Source organism: Heterocephalus glaber, unplaced genomic scaffold, assembly GCF_053883595.1.
Source record: "Heterocephalus glaber isolate CG9 unplaced genomic scaffold, H.glaber_assembly_v1.0 deba00001523, whole genome shotgun sequence".
NCBI classification, from domain to species: Eukaryota; Metazoa; Chordata; class Mammalia; order Rodentia; family Bathyergidae; genus Heterocephalus; species Heterocephalus glaber.
This window is the reverse complement of record NW_028258327.1, coordinates 22,312,225-22,337,013: the sequence shown is the minus strand read 5'-3', so window position 1 is coordinate 22,337,013 and position 24,789 is coordinate 22,312,225. Positions and strand designations below refer to the sequence as shown.

Below are 24,789 nucleotides of genomic sequence, written 5' to 3'. Positions count from 1 at the left end.
AATGGCGCTGGGAAAACTGGCTAAGCATGTGCAGAAGATTGAATCTAGACCCCTACTCTTCACCATCTACTAAACTAAAATCAAAATGGATCAAAAATCTAAATATTAAAACTTAAACATTTAATCTGTGAAAGATAAAATAGGTAAAACTGTTGAAGACATATGCTTCTGAACAGAACCCCAATTGCTGAAGAAATAACATCAATAATCAACAAATTGTTTATACCAAATTGAAGAGTTTCTGCACAGCAAAGAAAACTATGAAGAGACAACTTATAGAATGAGAAAAATATTTTCCAGCTGTTCCTTGGACAGAGTACTAATATCTAGAATATAAAATGAACTAAAAAAAATTAGACCCCAGAAAACAAAAGACTCAATCAATGAACAGATGACTGAAATGAATAGACAATTATCAAAAGTACAAATGGCTAATAAATACATGAAACGTTTACTATGTCTGGCCCTTAGAGAAATGCAAATTAAAACAGCACTGAGATTCTATCTTACTCCAGAAAGACTAGTATCATCAAGAAATCAAATAATAACAGGTACTGATAAGGCTAAGGGGAAAAGGAACCCTTCTACATTGTTGGTGGGAATGTAAACTAGTACAGCCACTATAGACATTCCTCAAAAAACTTAAAATACAAATTCCACTTGACCCTGATGGTCCCCTTTTAGGTATCTTATTGAAAGAGTTAAAGACATCATATTATAGCCATATTTATAGCAGCACACTTCATAATAGCTAAATATTAGAAGTGACTTATATGTCTATCAACAGATGCATGGATAAAGAAAATGTGGTGTTTATAAACAATGAAGTACTACTATGCCATAAAGAAGGATAAACTTGAATCATTTGTAGGCAAATGGATACACCTTAAGACTGTGGGAAACAATAAGTTCTGTCTCTTCTATCAAGCAGGAGTGCCTCCATCCTGGACTCTAGCACACCCTAGATATCCTTTCCTAAACACACTAAGTTACAGTAAATGACTGCTCAGTTCAAATCCTGGGAACACAGCTACAAACCAAAGATAGCTAATCAGGAGCCAAAGACTATGTTTTCCACATCCCCTCTGACTCTGCTCCCCTCCCCCAGTAACCCTTCGGATTGCCCTCATGCCTCCTAAATTAGCCAATCAGGATAGATTGTAAACCTCCAACCAGCCAATAGGAAATAGGTCAGCTGCTTCTCCTGGGTTAGAAATAAAGACAGCCCACTCTTCTTTGTTTCGTGCACAAACCTGCTAACTGGTGCTTGTACCTTCCTTTGGAGTAAAAACTTGCCTTGTCCAGACCTCTTTCCTGGTGTCTGAGTACATTCTTTCTGGCATTGACAATTTGAGTTTGGGGCCTTATTTCCCACAAGACCATAATATTAAGGGAAATAAATCAGAGATACAAGCTTAAATATCACATGACTTCTCTCATATAATAAACCCAAATTATCTATTGTGGTAGTCTGTAATATTGATTATACTCCCAAAGCAGTCTGTAAGCAGTCCAGGCTGTAAAGAGTTAACCCCACAATTGGCTCATTTATAGAAGTGAGTCTGGCCGAAGCCTAAGTGGTGAGATCAGAGTAATTCACATCCAAATTCCATTCCCACAACTAAAACCTTATTACTAGAAGGACAATGTTTTAGTTACAACCATGTATTTTGTCTATTCTGATCTTAATTTGAGAATGCTTTCTCTTGTCCTTTACAAGCCTTCTTTACATTAATTTCCATAGAAACCACACATAGCTCTGCCCTTGCATGTAGCTTGCCTTTATCCCAATTGATTGTCAATAAAAGTCAGTGTTTGGACCTGGCCAGGGCCTTTGTTGGTTGCACCAGCATTGGTCCTCCTAGTACCCCATTTTCTCTCCTAGCTCGGTCTTTTAGTTTTATTTCTCAGGCCTGCGTCATATACTGGGAAGGATACTGGAACCTAACTGCAGGGGTCTCCAGTAATATATAAATAATTTAAAGAGCAAGATACAGTACAGATAATAGAAACAGGGAGATAGATCTTTTGTAAATGGGAAGGGTACCAAGAAAGGGAGGGAGGGAGGCAGAAGGGGAAGGAAAAGGAGGTAAAAGGAATTAAGATGTATTATGTACATGTACCAATTCCCCTATAATGAATGTAATCATTATGTACTGCAAATATGTACAAATAAAAATTGTGACAGGAAAGAAATTAAACCAAATATAATAAATAAAATAATAATAAAATAGACGCTCAAACCTTCACAAGATATGCCTAGGTTTTAATTTGGGTAAAGTTGGTCAGTGTATGGGAAAGGAGTCTGTAGTCAGAGAGAAAATAGGATAAGGGCCTTATTAGTTTTCTAGCTAATCCTGACTAGAAGAAGTCAAAACTTTACTAGAGAAATTCCCCTGGGAGCAGTTTCAAGAACAGAGGAAGAAAAAGAAAAACATGGATAAAAAGACACAAGGTAGCACAGGTAGCATTAGACACTTTCCAGAGAGAGGAAGCTAACAGGGCACAGAGAAAGTCAAAGGCACAAAGCTGAGATATCTGTCCCTCCCCACCTCCAATAGAATACAGGAATGTAGGGGAAGCAGGGAAGGCAGCTAACTTTGGGAAAAGCTCTTATTCAGTATGTATTCACACCTATGCCCACACACACATACACATACACACTCAGGCACACACACGCATGTCACTATATTACACTCTAAAGTCACTATATTACCCACTCTAGGGTCACTATATTACTACAATAGATAGCCACACATCCTCTTACTAATCATGAATAAGGCACCCGCTTGCCAACCAGCTGCCCACTCTGGAGATAGGGCCCGTCAAGGACATAAACAGACAGAAAGAAGTTACACATAGACTGGAAGAAATGCATGCCCAGGGATGCCTGGAAGCCAATCAAGTTATAGCAAGTTCCAAGTAGGGGGACGGGTACCCTGATTCTTATCAGAGTGGCTATATATCCTCTCCTTTTTACCTCTTTCCAATAAAGTCTCTTCCTTTCTAAACTTTGTATCTTTAATTCCTTACTGATATGGAGTTTAGATCCTGGTGAGTTGCTGATCCAAGAGCAGTAGCAGTGCTTGTCCCCCAGATGTGACAGTCAACTAAGTGCCAAAGGTTTTTTTGGTTGTTTTTTTTTTTTTGCTTAAATTCTTTTATTGATACATTTTATAGGTATACAATACATTTACATTTATCATTGGGTACTTGTACCTGTACATGATGTATCTTGGTTCTTATTTTTTCCCCATTACCTGTGTGCCCTTCACCCCTCCACCCTTCCCTATTTACATAGACTTCTTTTCCTTTTTTTTTTTCTTTTCTCATAATTTAATGGACAAAATTTTATTTCAACAAAAACAAAATTGCCCCTGGGAGATTATAAGATCAGTGAATCAATGCACAAAACCTTAAAGCTTTTTCTTCAATGTTTTTAATCTGGACTTCCCTACAGGAGCTACAAATTTCATGCATGCCTCACTTGAAACTGACAGTTTGCTACAGAGGATAAAATAAGAGGGAAAAAGCTAAGTGATGGAAGTAATAGGAAATGAGTAAGTTCTCTAATGCTATAAACACTCTTAATTCTTTTATTCTATCTCTTATTAACTATTACTTGTGTACTCAATTTATTTTAAATTTTGGTTACTCGTAACCATCGGGGTAGGTTTTAGCCAAACTGGAAGTATCTGTCTTAATAAACGTCCACTACAGGTTCATTGAGAACAGGTTTGTTTTTAATATAGAAAATGGAGGGCTCAGAGATGTCCACATGGGTGCAGATTTCCTGTTCTTGATTATATGGTGTGGCTTAGGTTCTACCCTAAACCCAGATTAAGCTATTTAATCATTTTGTTTTTAGAGAAAAGAACAAAATTATACTTTTCTTCCTACCCCAGTATATTTAAAACATTTACAGCCAGCCCCATATTCCTTAAACTTTAGTCAAAGGTCAAATACTTAATCTAACAATCTACTGACCAAAATGATTTATCCTTAGAATCTTCTTATACTTACTTGAGTTACAGAAATGAGAGGGAAAAAATTAAAACTTCTCTGTCTATCTTCTGTCTCTCTCCCTCACTTGCTCTTCCTCATATTACTAAAAACCCTTCAAATGTATTATAAACAATAACATGATTTGTCCTCCCCTTTAACTTGGTTTCTTCAAGACAAACCTTGAGGTAATTTGATTGAAATGCAGAAAATGCTGGCAGCTCAAAAAGACCATGTTATTTTTATTTCAGAACTTTTCAACTTTAATAGGATGAAATTTTTATTTTAAAGTCTCCAACTTGCAAACACAGCTTAGAAAGAGCCACCTCTTGAATTCTCTCCCCTTCATCCCCAAGCTGGGGAAAACTTGAACTCTTAGAGAAACTCTAGATCATATAACGAAGAAATTGTGCAACGTAAAAGTAGTTCAGCCCAGTATTCCTCAACACTTTCTCTTAAGGATCAAAAAGAGCAGAAGCTGCAAACTTGTCCTCAGGAGAGGTTGTGCTGTAGCAAAACAGAATAGCTCAGTGCTATAGCCAAGTGTCACAGATCATTGTTACAGCCAAGTGCCACAACTCTGAGTCGCAGAGTGTTACAGCTCAGAGTTACATCTCTGGGTCGAAGCTACAGCAATTTGAAGATCTGTGGATCTGAAAGTCACTCAAAGAGGGTAAGAAAAACCTTTTATTATGCCAGTGGGCTCAGAGGAGTTCATACTCCAAAGTCTGAATGCCTAACTAGAAATGGGAGCCTCCTTATATAAGGATCTAGAGGGTAGGTAAGCATACTCACTGAAGCAGGGGGGCAGAGTTACAGAGCATTCCTGAAACACATATCGAGTGAGCATGTTCACAGAAGCAGAGGGGTGGAGCTACACTTCTGAAAGGGGAAGAGTTAACAGAACATTCCTTTAAGGGAACATTAAATAATTGATTAAACATTGTTATTTAATAGTTAACATGTAGGAGTATTCATTTGTAAACAATAAAATGTTGAAAAGTAGTCTAAGTTCCTTTAGTCATCAAATTCTTCATCACTGATAAATTGAATACAATATCACAGATTCTCAAGAGATAATTGTTGAGTGAATGAACAATGAATGTGACTTTGCCTCAAGCTTCTGACTATCTCCATAGGGAAGGAAGGCTAAAAATATGGAAAGCCATCCATAATGGGTGGACAGTACAAGGCAAGTACAAAAGATTCTAAACCCGATTTCACATTTGAGGTTGAATTCTTTCCATTCTTGAATGATGGTTGGACATCCTGAGGTACCTACATTCCCTTGATTTGCCTAGGTAGTACAGGTTCTTGAGTAAAGTAAAAGTAAAGGCTATATCTCTACCCTACAAGAACTAGAGAAGCAAATTATGAGAAAGATCTCAAGCTCTTTAGTACCACACTTTCTGTATAAGCCTCCTCAAACTTCTCATGACTCAACAATAGTCCCAATCCTTTTACCAGCTGTAAACTAGCCAGAAAACCAAAATTTTCTACAAATTTTAAGTCAAAATAACTTTCCCTTCCTGGTTCTCTCTTCTCTTAGCAAATTTCCTTACCCATTTTCCATCTTTTCCTTTAAACCCAGAGTAACTGGAGTTTCTCTATGGTTTGATCATTAAAATCAGGCAGGCAGTGAGTTGGCAGGCAAAAAAAGGCTTTCAATTATAACATCCAAAGCACATGTGTAACAAGGCACTTCTCAACTTGGAAAAGAGTAGAGATTAAAATTTGGCCCACAATTGATTTGATCCCAAGAGAACTTTCTTATTCTTTTATTCAAAACTGTCCAACTGCAGAGTTTTCTCTCCTTCCACCCTCACTTGGCCCTTCCATTGAAATTTTGCAGATTTTGTTACTTTGACTCTTGGGGCATGTTCTTTCATTATATTTCCTCCTTTAAAATTTGAAAAATGGATACCATTCTCTATGCTAAATGTCTAAGATAGAATCTTTGTTTCATTTGTTTTATTCTCCATGTCAAAACATTACACAATAAATTTTGGTTTTGTGTATTTATAAAATTTGGGTTAATCCCTCCCTTTTTCTTACCTTTTCTAATCAATACAATCAAAAGTAAAAGAAACCAAGTTACCAACTAGTGTGTTAAGTATCATTATACTAACACCCTCTACTATGGAACTCCAAAGCAATATGAGAGTGTGTTCCTAAGTCTAGTGTAAACAAGTACCAACACTCTCCTACCTCCCTCTTTAAAGATTCTTTTGTTGTTAAATATGAAATGATGAATGAGAAGGAGAAAGAGGGGCAAAAAGAGGAGGTAGAATAGAAGGAGGAGGTGAAGACAGATAACAGGTACAACCAACAAAAATATGCATGTTAGAGAGCAGATTTGTGGTAGATAGAAGACCTGTGAAAGGGCTAAGTCAGATGGAAGATCCCTAACTCAGTCCAATTTACACCAAAAGTATCAAGAATTGGTGACATCAGGTGTTTCAGAAAGGTGGCATCAGGGATAGAGGACAAAAACTGGAAGATTAGTTGAACATCCATTTAGAAAGTGATGAACCTCCATTTCCTCCCTCATATCAGCAATAGTCATGAATTTCATCTTACGAAAAACTGTTTAAAAATCTAGACTAAAGAATTTCAGCTACAATTAAGAGCAGCTATTTCAAATTATCAATTATTCATTTTAATCATTTTAACCCTTGTTTACACTATGAGTTTCTCACACTAGTGAAACTATTGGTATTTACACGTGTGTCCTATTTATTTCACTTAAGAGTATGGCCTCAATATGTACCCATTTAGCTATAAATGACTCTAGTTTTTCATTCTTTGTGGCTGAGTAGTACTCCATTTTATAAAAAAACCAAAGATGAAGGAGTGAAGGGAGGGGAAAGGGAAAGGAAAAGAGGGAAAGGAAAAACTATGAGAAAAGAAAAAAAATGGAAATGAAATCTATGTAAATAGGGAAGGGTGGAGGATGTGAAGGGTGCACAGGTAATGGGGAAAAAAAATAAGAACCAAGATACATCATGTACAGGTACAAACACCCAAAGATAAATGTAAACAAATTGTATACCTAAAATGTACCAATAAAAGAACAACAACAAAGAAAAAGAGCAGCTAATACTGAAAGCAAACAGGAAGCCTAAGCAAACTCTTACATTCTGAAAGCTGAAACTCCCAACCTGCTGTTTTACCTTGGCCCCCAAAATCCTGGTAGCCAGAAATATAAAGCTCTACACTGCAGACTGCAGTTCCCTGGGGAACCTAGACATCTCAAGAGACAAGACCTAAAGGTACCCAATAGGAAAGCCATAGGGATTTCCCAACAAAACAACCCAGTCACTTTGCAGTAAAGTCTGTCAACAAGACACACCCATCAGCACAAAGATCCCAGTTAGCATTTGAGGGCCCCATTGTTTTACTTGACTAGGCAAACACAGATCAGCTAACAACTGGGGAAGACCTCTAGCTTTAAAATACAGTGCCCCGACTATGGACTGAAACCTCTACAAACTGGTCTTGCTGTGCAGTCCAGGCTGGCCTTGAACTCTTTCTGCCTCAGCCTTCTGGATAGTGGGCTTATAGATGTGGGCACCACATCTGGTTTTCTATACGTTGAAATCTTAACCTGCAAGTACACGCGACAGAACACGCCGAATCACCCCACTCCAGACAGGCAGGTCTCTGCACGCCCTACCAAGGTCCTGAGTCACGCGGAAGACGCCGAATCACCCTGCTGCAGACAGGCAGCCACCTGGTTCCACACTACAAAGACGTAGAGGACACCAAACCACCAGACCACCAGACCAGGGTACTGAGTCCTGCTGCTCCCAACCCAGAGGCAGGGGCTTCTGAGCCGCCCTCCCACTGCTCCTGGTCCAGAGGAAGGGGCTTCCCGGTCACCATCCCTCCCGCTGCTCCCAGCCCACAGGAAAGGGCTTTTGGGCCACCTTCTGTCCCACTGCTCCTGGCCCAGAGAAAGGGGCTTCCGGGCTACCATCCTTCCCACCGCTCCCTGCCCAGAGGTAGGGGCTTCTGAGCCACCATCCCACTGCTTCTGGTCCAGAGGAAGGGGCTTCCCAGCCACCATCCCTCCTGCTGCTCCCAGCCCACAGGAAAGGGCTTTTGGGTCACCATACCTACCGCTGCTCCCGGCCACTGTCCCACCTCTCCCAGCTCAGAGGAGGTAATCTGTGCAGGCACTAACAGCCCCTCGCCCCAGTCGAAATGAGAAAACACGTAACTAAGTCTCAAAACCAGACTTCCAGATCACCTACAGCAACCCCAAAGGGAAATGAGATGGAACCCTCTCATACTCAACCACCTGGACCCACTGAACTGGCAACAAAAGGGGATCTGGAAAAAATGAAATCACAAATAATTTCTCAGATAACAGGAGAAATTGTGCCCCTAGTGCAAGACATGATTAATAAATCTAGAGTGGAGCTCAGGAATATGATGGAATCCCAACATAAGAAACAAATGGAATCCATAAAACAGATGCAAATAGATTTCCAGGACATGAAAAACTCCAATGAAAATCTACACAGCAGAATGAGCCAATGTGAGGACAGAATTTCAGATATAGAAGATAAGATTGCAATTAGTGACCAGGAAAAGAAAAATTGCTTCAAAATTGTAAGGGAACATGAGAAATCAATCCAGCAGCTGCTAGATGATGCAAAGAAGAATAACATAAGACTGATTGGGCTCAATGAAGAAACAGGAGAGAGTGGAGACGACATAAAAAAAATCTCTTCACAGAAATAATGGCAGAAAACTTCCCAAGGAGGGGAAAAGAGCTTGACACACAGATAAATGAGGCATATAGGACTCCAAATAGCCTTGATCAAAAAAAATCTACACAGTCGGCGGGGGCCGGTGCACGGCGGCCACGTGGTGGTGCTGCCGCTGCCCAAGCCCTGCCGGCCCAGCCCGGGAGCCATGGCGCCCACTGACTCCGCGGCGGGAGGAGGAGGAGGAGAAGGAGGAGGGACGAGGCGCAGGAAGCAGACCAGGAAGCGAGCTCAGAGGCCGCGCTTTCCTAGGAAGCGGCAGGCAGGATGGCGCGGCCGGCAGGGCTGGGGAGCGGCCGCCTCGATGGGGTGTTGAAGAGTCTCCTAGGACTTTGGAAGGTTGAATGGACTAAACATGAAGAGTCTGAAAGCAAAGTTCAGGAAGAGTGATACCAATGAGTGGAACAAGAATGATGACCGCCTGCTGCAGGCTGTGGAGAATGGCGATGTGGAAAAGGTCGCCTCGCTGCTGGGCAAGAAGGGGGCCAGCGCCACCAAGCAGAACAGCGAGGGCAAGACCGCTTTTCATCTTGCTGCTGCGAAAGGATATGTGGAATATCTCCGGGTCATGTTTACACATGGTGTGGATGTGACTGTCCAAGACACTACTGGACACAGTGCTTTACACCTTGCTGCCAAAAATGGCCATCATGAGTGCATCAGGAAGCTCCTTCAGTCTAAATGCCCAGCTGAAGATATTGACAGCTCTGGGAAAACAGCTTTACATTATGCAATGGCGGGGGGCTGCCTTCAAGCTGTGCAGGTCCTCTATGAGCACAAGAGCCCTGTAAACTTCAAGGATTTGGATGGGAATATACCACTGCTTCTTGCAGTACAAAATGGCCATACTGAAGTCTGTTGCTTTCTCCTGGATCATGGAGCAGATGTCAATTCCAGGGACAAAAATGGAAGAACTGCTCTTATGCTGGCTTGTGAGATTGGCAACTCGAACATTGTGGAAGCCTTAATTAAAAAGGGTACAGACATAAACCTTGTAGATTCTCTTGGACACAATGCCTTACATTATTCCAAACTCTCGGAAAATGCAGGAATTCAAAGCCCTCTATTATCAAAAATCTCTCAGGATGCTGATTTAAAGACCCCAACAAAACCAAAGCAGCATGAACAAGTCTCTAAAATAAGCTCAGAAAGAAGTGGAACTCCAAAAAAAATGCAAAGCTCCACCACCTCCTATCAGTCCTACCCAGTTGAGTGATGTATCTTCCCCAAGATCAATAACTTCAATACCACTTTCGGGAAAGGAATCACTATTTTTTGCTGAACCACCCTTTAAGGCTGAGATTAGTTCCATACAAGAAAACAAAGACAGACTAAGTGACAGTACTACAGGTGGTGATAGTTTATTGGATATAAGTTCTGAAGCTGATCAACAAGATCTTCTTGTCCTATTGCAAGCAAAAGTTGCTTCCCTTATCTTACACAATAAGGAGTTACAAGATAAATTACAAGCCAAATCACCCAAGGACACGGAAGGAGATCTGTGCATTGGCTCTTTGCATTCTACTCAGTCTGATTTGGCCCCTTCCCTGGGCAAACCTAGTGATGCTTATCCCCCAGACTCCAAATCATCTCCATCTGGTGTGACACATTCTGCAGACAGCAGTATCAGAATTCAGCAACTACAAGAGAGTTTGCAAGACTTGCAGAAGAGATTGGAGAGCTCTGGGACAGAGAGGAAACAGCTACAGACTGAGCTCCAAACCCAAAGGATGGAACTAGTGTGCTTGAATAACACAGACATTTCAGAGAATGGCTCTGACCTCAGTCAGAAACTTAAAGAAACTCAGAGTAAGTATGAAGAGGCCATGAAAGAAGTCCTCAGTGTGCAGAAGCAGATGAGAGTGTGGATGAGAGTGTGTCACATGAGAGTGTGGATAGCTATTCATGTCTCTATGACTTGAGGGTCGCCGATGAGAAAATAGATGTGCTAAAGCGAGATCTGCAGAATGCATTAGAAGAAAGTGAAAGAAATAAAGAGAAAGTGAGAGAGTTAGAAGAAAAACTTGTGAAGAGAGAGAAAGGTGCAGTGATTAAGCCACCTGTGGAAGAGTATGAGGAAATGAAAAGTTCATATTGCTCTGTTATTGAGAATATGAATAAGGAGAAAGTGTTTTTGTTTGAGAAATACCAAGAGGCCCAAGAAGAAATAATGAAATTGAAAGATACACTAAAAATTCAGATGACACAAGAAGCTAGTGATGAAGCTGGAGACATGAAAAAGGCCATGAACAGGATGATAGATGAACTTAATAAACAGGTAAGTGAGTTGTTGCAGCTGTACAAAGAAGCCCAGGCTGAGCTGGAGGATTATAGGAAGAGGAAGTCTTTAGAGGATGTAACAGCTGAATATATTCACAAAGCAGAACATGAGAAACTGATGCAAGTGTCAGACGTATCCAGGGCTAAAGCAGAAGAGGCACTGTCTGAAATGAAGTCTCAGTATTCAAAAGTGTTAAATGAGTTGACCCAGCTCAAACAACTGGTAGATACACAGAAAGAGAACTTTGTGTCCATCACAGAACATTTGCAAGTGATAACCACCCTTCGGACAACTGGGAAAGAGATGGAAGAAACAATAGGCAGGCTTAAAGAGCACCTTGCAAGCAAGGAAGTGGAAGTGGCAAAGCTGGAGAAGCAACTTCTAGAGGAGAAAGCTGCTATGACCAATGCAATGGTACCCAGGTCTTCCTACGAAAAGCTCCAGTCATCCCTAGAGAGTGAAGTGAGTGTGCTAACATTGAAACTAAAGGAGTCAGTAAAAGAGAAAGAGAAAGTCCATTCAGAGGTTTCCCAGGTTCAGAGTGAAGTCTCACAGGTGAAAAGGGAAAAGGAAAACATTCAGACTCTCTTGAAATCCAAAGAGGAAGAAATAAATGAACTTCTGCAAAAATTCCAGCAAGCTCAGGAAGAGATTGCAGAAATGAAAAGATATTCTGAGAGCTCTTCAAAACTGGAGGAAGATAAAGATAAAAAGATAAATGAGATGTCAAAGGAAGTCACGAAATTGAAGGAGGCCCTGAACAGCCTCTCACAGCTCTCCTACTCAACAAGCTCATCCAAAAGACAGAATCAGCAACTGGAAGTGTTGCAGCAGCAGGTCAAACAGCTACAGAATCAGCTGGCTGAATGCAAGAAACATCACCAGGAAGTCATATCAGTTTACAGAATGCATCTTCTGTATGCTGTGCAGGGCCAGATGGATGAAGATGTCCAGAAAGTACTGACACAAATCCTGACCATGTGTAAAAACCAGTCCCAGAAGAAGTAAAGTGGATTCCTTGGCAAGACACTGCCCCTTATTGTCCATCTTTGTGTTAGATCTGGAGTTGGTGGCGACCACTGCCATTGTTCTCATTTGTGGTATGCAATGTGACCACCATAGCTTCTTTCCTTTCCAAAGTTTCTGGGGATTAGTCCAAGGACAAGGCTGTCCTCCACAGAACTGGCTAGACTTCAGACCAGCAGAGGTGACAGTCCCAGGCATCCTTTCACATTCCACAGTTGGGATTAGGCACACCTAGAGGTCTGATCCTGGTATTGGCAGCTGCCCATCCTGCTTGGTACCTGAATAGCTGGTGGCTTTATCACTACCAAGTGATCTGCAGAGGCCTATATGCAGTGAATACTGCTTCAGGTCTGCCCTTCACCTGTGCCGTTCAGCATAGGAGAGCTTTTTGTTGCCTTTGGCTTCAAATCCCAAAACATGATTTAATTTCTAATCAAATTAGTAAGGCACTAGTTGTGAAGTGCATGCTTAAGACCCTTTATCACAGCAGCCTGTTGTAAAGTTAAAAGCGCTAATTCATAGTTTCTCCCCAGCTGCCTTATGTAACTCATCACCCTACTTATCGATCTGTTTGATGAGCACTATTAACTAAAATATGAAGTTTTAAAAGTAAATCATTAACATATTACAAATTTCCTATGCAAACTTGGCTCCTGCTATTATCCATGAAGCTCAGGAAATCCAAATATTTGTGTTTCAACAAGGGACAGTAAACTGTATGTTTACAGCCAAAAGAAATGCCTCATAATTTTTAACCTCGATTTTTTAAAAGTGTTTTTTCTCTATAATATTTTTATTGGCTCTCAAAGACATTTTCACATTTAAACCCTAAATACATGAAATTGCATTAGATTATATTAACAAAATATTTTTAGGTAACCATGCTTAAGACTTTTTAAAAATAGAACATTTTCCTCAAAGTTTTCAGCTATAGAAAAAGTAGTTATGTATTCAAATCTTAATATAAGCTGCCGCTTATACCCCCTAGGACTTTCTGCCACAGTGTTCTTGGAACTGTAGTGCATTTCTGAATATAGCAAATCCTCTTTTTACCCATTGAATAGTTTCAAATGTCCCCACTCAAAAAGCAGCCATACATCATCTCTGGAAGGATTGCTAATATTAATCAGTTTTTTTAAACTTTGAGACTAAAAATCATGATATGGTAAAATAGTGCATAGCAAAAGTCTTGGGGGAAATATCCCTGTTCCCTTTATTTTCAGTTTAAAAATGTTTCTAACTTGCTTGCAGCTTCTCTTATGGTATTGATCTTGAGGGAGAGAAACAATATAATTTTAATATGAAGTTAAATGTAGAGGCCTACTCTGACAGGGACCACATATCACAAGGGATCCCTGGGCTTGGAGGGTACTTGGCTGAACTGAATAATAAATTAATCTGCATTGGAGGAGGACCAATGACAGCAAAACAAAAATGGCTTTAAAGCTTGATGTTGTTTCTTTTCTTGAGTTAATTATAACTAAGCAATGTCAAAGATGCTCCAAAGAAATGTGAAAGGACTTTTTGTCACAGCACTTAAAAAAATTCAGAACAACCATCCACATACCCCCACACAGAATGCTGCAGAGTATAAAACTTGAGACATTTTGTAGGATGCCTGACAAAGTGTAGCCTTTAATCTTGTTTCAGGATGCATATTTCTTACAAGTACTCTAGTTAAATATTGAAAAGGTATATGCTATAGTTTAGCATTTTGTCTTTGTAATTTACAGAAATTTTTAGGGAAAATAAACATGTTTCATTAAAAAAAAAAAAAAACTACACATAGGCATATAATTGTTAAAATTCCAGAAACACAACAGTAAAACAAAGTTCTCCAAGCAGTCAGAGAAAAGAAACAAATCACATACAAAGGAAAGCCCATCAGAGTCACAACAAACTTCTCAACACAAACCATCAAGGCAAGGAGAGCTTGGAGTGACATATTCCAAACCCTAAAAGAAAACAGCCTCCAACCCAGATTGGTGTACCCTGCAAAACTATCTTTCAAACTTGATGGAGAAATAAGATACTTTCATGACAAAGAGCACCATAGGAACTTTGTGAATAGCAAACCAGCACTCCAAAGAATTTTACACAATATCCCAGGAACAGACATTGAGGATCACAACCCCAGGAAGCAAAGCAGAATGAACCCATCTGGCACAACAAGAAATTAAATGTAAAGGGGAAGAACCCAACAAAAAGAAAAAGTCATGGCAATGACAAGTCAATACATTTCAGTTATAACCATCAACGTTAATGGTCTCAATTCACCACTCAAAAGAAATAGACTGGCAGAATGGGTCAAGAAGCAAAATCCAACAATATGCTGCATACAAGAAACACACTTAATTCAAAAGGAAACTCATAGACTGAAAGTTAAAGGGTGGAAAACAATACTCCATGTGACAGGAACCTGAAAAAAAGCAGGAGTAGCTATCTTCTTGGCAGATCAAGTAGATTTCAAACCAACACTGATTAAGAGAGATGAAGAAGGACACTACATCCTTGTAAAGGGAAGAATCCAAGAGGAAGAGATGACAATCATAAATATCTATGCACCAAACACTAGTGCACCCAACTATATAAAACAAGTACTAACAGACATGAAAAGTCATATATGCACTAATACAATTGTAGTGGGGGACCTCAACACCCCACTGTCACAAATAGATAGATCAACTAGACTAAAACTAAGAACAAAATACTAGAACTCGATCGAACTCTTGAACAAATGAACTTAACAGATGTTTACAGAGTGTTCCACCCCACAAAATCAGAATACACATTCTTCTCAGCTGCACATGGGTCATTCTCCAAAATAGACCACATACTCACACACAGAACATGTTTAAGTAAGTGCAAAGGAAATGAAGTTATCCCCTGTATATTATCAGACCATAGTGACATGAAATTGGAGATCCATAGCAAAAGAAACTCAAAAAATTTCATAAACACATGGAAATTGAACAACACACTTCTGAATAACCAATGGGTCACAGAGGAAATTAAAGAAGAAATCAGGCAGTTCCTTCAATTAAATGACAATGACAGTACAACATATCGGAATCTATGGGACACAATGAAAGCAGTCTTATGAGGGAAATTCATAGCAGTGAATATGCATATTAGGAAAACAGAAAGAGCCCAATTAAACAACCTCATGCTGAACCTCAAGTTTCTAGAAAAAGAAGAGCAGGACAACCCCAAAGCTCATACAAGGGAGGAAATTATAAAGATCAGAGGAGAAATCAATGCAATGGAGACTAAGAGAATGATACAAAAAATCAATGAAGCCAAGAGTTGGTTCTTTGAAAGAATCAACAAAATTGACAAACCCTTAGCCAACCTTGTCAGAAAAAGGAAAGAAAAGGCCCAAATCCATGCAATTAGGAATGAAAAGGGTGAAATGACAACAGACCCAGCAGAAATCCAGAGGATCATCAATACCTATTTCCAGAACCTATATGCCCATAAGATGGACAACACAGAAGAAATGGACAGATTCCTAGATACATATGAATTACCAAAGTTGAACAAAGAAGATCTAAAAATTCTGAACAACTAAATATCAACCAATAAAATTGAAAATGTAATTAAAAACTTATCAACGAAGAAAAGTGCAGGCCCTGATGGCTTCACTGCTGAATTCTACAAGACATTTAGAGAGGAACTGCTGCCACTACTGTTGAAACTCTTCAATGAAATTGAAAGGGAAGCAATACTCCCAAATTCATTCCTGGAAGCAAGCATCACCTTGATCCCCAAAGCAGGGAAAGACCCAAACAAAAAAGAGAACTATAGGCCAATCTCGCTAATGAACATAGTTGCAAAAATCCTTAATAAGATAATGGCAAACAGAATGCAGAAGATCATCAAGAAGATCATACACCCTGATCAAGTGGGATTCATCCCAGGGATGCAGGAATGGTTCAATATACGCAAATCAATCAATGTAATACACTATATCAATAGAGCCAAGGACAAAAATCATATGATCATCTCCATAGATGCAGAAAAAGCATTTGACAAAATCCAACATGCATTTAAGATAAAAACCCTACAAAAAATTGGAATAGATGGTCTCCACCTCAAACTGATAGAAGCCATCTATGAAAAACCAACAGCCAATATCATACTAAATGGTCAAAAGCTGAAATCCTTCACAATAAAATCAGGAACAAGGCACAGATATCCACTATCACCACTCTTGTTCAATATAGTTCTGGAAACATTAGCCATAGCAATTAGACAAGAGAAAGAAATAAAAGGAATAAAGATAGGTAATGAAGAAGTCAAATTGTCATTATTTGCAGATGACATGATACTCTATATAGAAGACCCCAAGAACTCCACCAAAAGTCTTCTAGACTTAATAACCAAATTCCATAGAGTAGCTTTATACAAGATCAACACACACAAATAAATAATTTTCCTCTACACGAACAACAGACTGACTGAGACAGACATAGGGCAAGCAATTCCTTTCACAGTAGCATCCAAAAAACTGAAATACCTAGGAATCAACCTAATGAAAGAAATCAAAGACCTTGTTCCTGCAAACTGTTAGCACTCTGAAAAGAGAGATTGAAGATGATATCAGAAAATGGAAAGACATCCCCTGCTCCTGGGTAGGAAGAATCAACATAATCAAAATGGCCATACTTCCAAAACTCATATATAGATTCAATGCAACCCCAACTGAAGTCCCAGCAGCATACTTCATGGACCTTGAGAAAACAATCCAAAAATTCATTTGGAACAAGAAGAGACCCAGAATAGCAAAAGCAATTCTAGGTAACAGAGACATGGCAGGGGGTAACAACCCCCAATTTGAAACTATACTACAAAGCTACTGTGATAAAAACAGCATGGTACTGGCAAAGAAACAGACCTGAGGAAGAGTGGAACAGATTAGAAGATGCAGAAACAACACCAGACACACTCAGCCATCTCCTCTTCAGTAAAGGAGATAAACACCCTCACTGAAGGAAAGATAGCCTCTTTAATAAATGGTGCTGGAAAAATCGAGTTTCAACTTGCCAAAGATTAAAGCTGCACCTATATTTCTCACTGTGCACTAAACTAAAGTTGAAATGGATTAAAGATCTAAATATTAAAATAGAAACGCTGATGCAGGTGGAACAGAGGTTAGGTAGAACTCTTGAAGACATTGGTGTAGGAAGAGATTTTAGATACAAAACCTCAGTTGCTCGTGAACTAGTACAAACAATCAACAAGTGGAACTCTTCTTATTAAAAAGCTTCTACATAGCAAGAGAAACCACCAGCAGTGTGAAGAGACAAGCCACAATGTGGGAAAAAATCTTCACCTGCTTTTCCTCAGACAAAGGTGTACTATCTTGAATCTATAAAGAACTTAAAAAGATCAGACCTCCCAAATTTAAAGACTCAATCTGAAAATGGGCATCTGAAATGAACAGACATTTCTCAGACAAAGAAGTAGAAATAGCAAATAAATACATGAAAAAATGTTCAACATCATTGGTAATTCAAGAGATGCAAATGAAAACAACACTGAGATTCCACCTCACTCCAGAAAGAATGGCTGCTATCATGAAATCAACCAATAACAAATGCTGGCATGGCTGTGGGGAAAGAGGAACCCTGCTCCACTGCTGGTGGGAGTGTAGACTGGTGCAAGCACTGTGGAAATCAGTATGGAGATACCTCAAAGAGCTAGGACTGGAAGTCCCATTTGACCCTGCTATTCCACTGCTGAGGATCTTCCCCAAAGAATTAAAAGAATCATACCACAGTGATATATGTGTGCCCATGTTCATAGCAGCTCAGTTTGTAATAGCTAAAACTTGGAAACAGCCCAAATGCACATCAACTGGAGACTGGATAAAGAAAATGCATTTTTTTAAATAAAATGGAGTACTACTCAGCCATAAAAAATGAGAAATTAGAGACATTTATAGCTAAGTGGATGCACATTTAGGCGATATTCTTAAGTGGAATAAATAGGACACACACATGTAAATACTGAATAGTTTCTCTGGTGTAAGAAACTGAAAATGTAAATAAGGACTAAATGTATAATAGGTAATGTGAAATAGGAAGAAAAGGGGCAAAGGGGAAGGAAGTGGGAGGGCTAGGGGAAAGGATAGAAGGGAATGGGATTAATATGAGAAAATGGAAAAATAGGAGCAAAATCTTTGTAAATAGGGAGGACTGGAGGGGTTGAAGGGAGGGCTGGGCAAGGGTGAAAAATAAGAACCAAGAGAGACTATGTAAAGGTGCAAATTTCCAATGATGAATGTCATTATATTGTATACCTAAAATGTACCAATGATTAGAATGAATAATCGATAATGTAAAATAGGAAGAAAAGGTCCAAAGGGGTAGGGGTAATGGGAGGGGCAGGGGAAAGGAAAGAAGGGAAAGGAAAAATGATGAGAAATGGAAAAAATGGAAATAAAGTCTTTGTAAATAGGGAAGGGTGGAGGGGGTGAACGGGGGGCTAGGAATGGGGAAAAAATAAGAACCAAGATGCATTATGTAAAGGTACAATTTCCAATGAGAAATGTAATTGTGTTGTGTACCTAAAATGTACCAAAAAAAAAAAGAATTTAATACATAAAATACAGTGCCCCTCCAAAAAACAAACAAAAAAATATGAAAAAGGGCAACTAGAGTGGAGTAAAGACTTTGAAAACAGAAGGAAAAATACAGTAACAACTCACTTCACGAACCCTTCTGTTCACAAACAATTCAGTTCACAAACAGAAGCATTCGGCAAAATTTTGTTTCTGTTCATTAACTCCAGATCAAAATTTTGTTTCTGTTCACTGGCTTCAGATCAGGTGACTAACACAGCTGCAACCATCTTCCCCAGAATTGTGGAACAAACTGAATTCATGAACCAAAGTATCACTGTACTGGAATAAGTATTATCAAAAAGATAAGAAAACATATTACAATTATAAAACAAGAACAGGACAATATCTTTTGTAACTTCCAAAAGAAACATTCAGAGGATAAGAAAAGACCTCCTGGAAATTAACAACAGAATATGAAAATCCCCATTAAAATGTTGGTAGGAAAATTTGAGAATCTTTTCTCAGAAAGTATAGAAATGTTGAAAACTGGAAATAACAAAGAAGAGATAAGACAATTTAAAGAATATCCTAGGAAATTCAATATCTAAATAAAAGCAGAAATGAAAGATAAGAGTTTCCTAATTTGAAAAGTCCACCAGTGTTCATCACAGTGGGTGAAAATAAACCCACCAAAGTGCATCATTGTGATGCACTTCAGAGTCCTGTGATCAAAGGGAATAGCAAGCTTCCAAGCAATACAGGTTCCTACAACAGATGAGAACTTGACAGCTACCAGAACTCTCTGTTCTATCACTGGAAGCTTGAAAGCACTAGGGTATTTATTCCCAACCTAAAATTCTATCTCCAGTCAAACACAATCAAGTGTGAGAGTGTTTTTCTTTAACTCATCAGGCATGAAAGTTTCTTTAAATGACAGTTCTAGACAATGCAAAGTTGTCAGAATACTTTCTCAGGCATAGTAACAGTAAAAATGACAAATAAATTGTGGAATATTCATATAGAGAAATACACATAATGAAAATAAACTTATTTCAGCTACAAGGTACAGTATGGAACAATTGCAGGAACATAAGATTGAGTGGAGAAAACAAGTCACAGTACAAAGTTGCAGTTTTGTAAAACAAATAAATCTAGAGATCAAATATATAGTATGAGGACTACAGTTGGTGGTACTACATACTGAAAATATGCTAATAAATTATATTTCAATTCTCTCAAAAAATATTAACTATATGAGGAGATAATGTGTTAATTTGTTTCAATGTAATAATCATTTCACTATACCTTGTATAGCAAACAACACATAGAATGCCATAAGAACATAAATTACACTTAAAAATAAACAGAAAAAAAGAAAACTAAGTCCTAAAGGGATATATACATAATTAGTTTATATAAAGTTCTAAAATATGCAAAATTAAATATATTGTTTAGAAACACAGCATACAGTAAAATTATAAAGAAAAGCAAAGACTGGAAAATATACACTTTAGAATGATGTTCACCCTTGACAGGGATTAAAGGCAATGAGTTTAGAAAACGGCATACAGGGAATTTCAAAGGTGAGAGTAATGTTATTTCATTCTGGGTAGAACAGTACTCCTGTTGAAGCTGAGGTAAACACATGGAGCTCTGCTGATTTTTTGTAGTGCAGCCTGTCAGTACTCTGGTCTTTCATAGAACAAGAGAAGAGTTGAATGGACAGATAATTATAAAAATCTAAGTAAAGGTCAGATGCTGTCTTTTGTTAGAACAAACATGTAAACCTCCTGGAATTTGGCCCCATGTCATTCAGTCTAAGAGATGTAATATATTCAAGAAGCATAGCCCAATAACCAAAAGCAATTTAAAGAAATTCCATTCTCCATTGTATTTCTAGAAAACCATAATGAGGAGTTCAATACAGAGTGTTGGATAACTTCTTAAATCTCCATTCCTTTCTGACCAGTTCCTGAAGCTCCTACCACACCAACTATTAGGTTAACAATTAGACATCTTTTTGTCAGACTGAGGGCAGGAAGAAGTCTGCTGGAACACTGCCATCTTATAAATTGTCACAATTTAATAGAAATTATATAAAAGATGTAACCACAGCATTCATGAGATATGACCACACCCATGACAAACACTTATCCTGAAAACTGTGAGTATGAAACTGGTCATGTGTGGCCTTATTTAATACACACTAGTCAAATTTCTCATCTTCCCTCTCCATATTAATTTAGGAAACTTAAGGACAAAAGTTAAGAGATCAACCCCACCTTATCTAAAGGTATTAAATAATTCATTTAGGGGGATTTATAATAAGAAGAAAATTAATAAGATTAACTAATATGTTTTAAGTGAGTATTAGAATTATATACCCAAACCCAGGGAGAAATATGCACTTTTAATGCCAAGTCATAGCTAAGAAACGTTTTCCATATTTTAAGAGTTCATTGTAATTTCTTCAGCTAACACATTAATGTTCTTGTGAGCTATGTAGTTTTTTTTAAGTGCCTGATTACAATTCACTATCCAGAATTTTATGGTTAGAACTTGAAGAAAACACAGTTTCTGCCAAAATAGCTTTCTGCCCAGGTGCTGAAACAATTAACTCTTAAGCAATCAGCCAGTAAAACCATTAATGGTGATTTTTTTAAAGTGCTATATGTAAAGAAACAGCCTTGAAAAATACAGATGAAAATTTGTTTCACAACTAGGAGTGTTTAAAATCTTGAGAGACTATTTGAATGCCTTGCTGAAATATATGTGGCATTGCAAATTCCCAAAGGGTCTGATAGTTAAAGGCCTATGTAGTCAGCACTGACACTTTTTTTCCCTAAGTGCAAAGAAAACTACTCCACTACAGTGTACAGTCTGTCTATGGACAGCCCATTGAGTAAATTCACTTTTGTAAGAAAAGTTATTTAAATGTGAAGTTAGTTATTAAAATATTTCATCCAACTAGCTGTATGAAAATAAGAATTACAACTACTGCTTCTGTTAAGAGTAGAGAGAAACTTCATCTGGTAGCATTTGTCTTAGATATAAAATGTAACACTGCACTATTTCAATACTTACACAAAATGGTTTCATGTTTACAGAAAAGAAATATGGTGAAACATGATGCTAAGAAATATATGATTCCAGAAGCAAAAGTTCCAAAAATGAAGCAACTAGATTTGCCAGGATCAGGAAGCATCAAAAAATGATCTTTCCATCTGTACAACTCTAGGTTTTAGAGACATCTTACAGGAAAATAAAACTGCTGTTACTTTGAAAAACCCAGGTATTAAGTCAGGGTCTGACTTCATTTCTTTCTGTAGTTTTCTAACGATAAATTAGAAATGATAAATTCTAATGATCAATTTCTAATGATAAATTAGGGACATTGGAGGCCCCATGTAGTACAATAACCTTAGAATTGGAAAGTCTGTTAATTCTGTTGGCTTTACTAGTAACTAGCAGCTAGTTACCCTAAGTACTATGGCATCTATGGCAAAATATTAAATCACAGTCCTTCACTGGGACTTGCGAAGGTAGTTTTGTCATATACTACCCTTGGTTCTGATTGGACAGAAAGCACAAGGGGAATATGGTTTCAATAAACATTTAAAATCTATAGGAGGAGCTTCATATGGGTGACTATGCAAAACAAGAAATATCTGGACACTTATAAATGTTCTCCTGCTCTAATCTTATCATTTCAATAGGAATAAAAACAACAGCTAAAAGTCAGCAAGAGAAGCAATGATTGTAAATACATTCCTGATGGAGTAATTAGAACAGGTAGCCAGGCAGTAGAAGGAGTGAAACAGAAAAGGCCAGATGAGATAACAGGGAAAAGAATTTGTTTATGTGTGGGTGGCCACTATTTTACTCTGGTCACTAAATATTTCTCAAGCACTTCCTTGGACCTGGCTTTGTGCTAGCTAACTCCAAGATCCAGTTAAAAATGAAGTGGAAAGAATAGTGTACAGGCAGGTAGGATGCCGTAAAGTATGGTATGTGATATTATAAAGCTGATAAGATGATTAAAACATGCTTTGGAAGCAAAAAGAAAAGACTAATACATTAACAAAGATTAGCAGAGGTCATAAGATTAAATACAAATAGTCAAAACCATGATTTTGTCAAGACAGAAGATTCACTTTTCATCTCATATTCATTTCCATATTTCTCACATTTTTCTACATAATGTAGAAAGCTACCTGTACCCTGAGTATGAACTTCAGCTACCATGGCTTCAGATGATACAAATGAATTCTTTTACTCTGGCTGAAGCTTCTTAAATTAGCAATCAAGTAAAACCTTCCTTTTCTTCAATTTTATGACACTTATTTAAAAATAATTAAAATTCAAAACAAAAATTAAACTAGAAGATATTGAATGCACACACAAGAAAACTTTTAGTAGGACCCGGAGTAGGAAAAAAATGTACACAGTTCAACATAGATCTAGAGGCTAAATTATGAAAAGTCAAATCTATAATTTTTGTCCAGAAAAAATATTTAAATTCTTAATTTACATCTTCATATCTCACTCATTTTCCACATAATGCAACAAGCAAAGATAAAGCATAAAAGGACAAATTTGGAACCAATTTGTCTTCTAATGTTTATTACTACTATAAAGTTTTGATACATCTAACTCAATTTTGTGCTTAACCTAACATTTATTCTTATATGCACAAGAGACAAGCTGTCACAGAGATTATGAAAGACAGTTGAATCCTTTCCTTCTAATTTTACCAGTTAAAACTTTAAATCCAAATGTTCACATGAGATTATAATTTGACTTAATAAACTATATTGCAGGCTTACTATCACCTATGCTGATAAGAATGACTAGAATTAGATTGTATAATAGGTTCCAGCACAAATCCAAAGCAGATCTGTAATAGCTCCAAACTAGAGTCTGTCTGAAGCCCAGCCTGGAGAAGGTGAATATGACCAAAGTCATCCAAAGAAGCTCGAAAACCTGCTAGAACATGAGGTTCACTTTTGAACATAGGCACAGCTCCCAGGACATTGAATATGAAACTAACCTTTAGCTCATACAGCAGCCAATCTATTGATATTGAGAAAAACTTTCACTGCCATCCCTAAAGTAACTCTGAGTTAGTAAGAAAGACAAAGCAAAATCAGGAAAAGCCTTTATCATCTCTCCACTTTTCTTCAAAGTTTCCTGATGTTGCTAAGTAGGTAGTAAAGACTGTCACACATTCTTAGAGTAACTGGGAAAATAAGCAACCCTAAAACTATCTGCATCCTCTGCCTTACCTGGCACCTGTTTTCCTCAAGATATTGTGTCCCAGGCTTTGTTTGCCATTCACCTCCTTCCCACCTCTGGTCACAATGTAATGCAACACTCCCTCAGGTTGGGGTACAGTGAGACAGGAGCTAAGTCAAAGGATAAGAAAGAGAAATGTAAAGGATGTTTGATGTACAATAGAAGTTGGTCCTCCTGGCTAGGTAATTACACATGCTTAAGTTTTCACATGCAATTTTGATTGTTATGAATAGCAAAGAATAACATTTTTGCTTCATCTTGACTTTATTTCTTACTTATTTTAGGTACTGATCTTCTTGTTTATTATGCAAAGTCAATTTTTGTAGACAAGAATGATAGAAATTTTACATTTTGTGAACTAGAATGAAATCTTTTCATGAGAATAGCCTCAGATTGGATTTCAAAGTAGACTATCAGTAAGTCAGCAGCATTCTGAATATGCATTGATGAGCTATAGCAGCATTACTTATGAAAATAAATAAGCAAATAACTTAGAATCTAATAGGAAAGGAGGATTAAAAGTGAATTTCCAGCATCTACAAAAGCAAAAAAAAGCAAAACTCAAATGTTATTATGTATTAACGTTTTCATTAATATTTACTATTTGCCATACATACACACAACAGCGTCCATTACACATAGAGATAAGCCAGAATTATATGGAGAGGGAACAGTATCTTCAAGTGGCCTCTAAGCAACTTCTTGCCTAGTAATTGTTGCTTATCTCTCCCTTCTACTGGTATAAGAATCCAATAGAAGAATTCACTGCTTAAATGTTAGACATTAAATAACTAAAATAATATTTTTCCAGTGAAATGGCATGTACTAAATGCTCAATAAAT

General features: G+C 37.9%; 1 long non-coding RNA gene and 1 pseudogene across 6 annotated transcripts in view; one reads left to right on the top strand and one right to left on the bottom strand.

Annotated features, from left to right (window-relative positions):
* LOC101710023 (uncharacterized) overlaps positions 1-24,789 on the bottom strand; it is a 478,704-nt gene that overhangs the window by 220,124 nt on the left and 233,791 nt on the right. For 5 of the 6 annotated variants that reach the window (XR_015441554.1, XR_015441553.1, XR_015441557.1 and 2 more), the window contains one exon: positions 23,938-24,057. The exons of the other annotated variant lie outside the window; for it this stretch is intronic. This is a non-coding gene — a long non-coding RNA (uncharacterized LOC101710023). The remainder of the gene's footprint in view (positions 1-23,937; positions 24,058-24,789) is intronic. 6 annotated transcript variants of the gene reach the window in all.
* Positions 9,003-12,260, top strand: LOC101710277 (ankycorbin pseudogene; annotated as a pseudogene).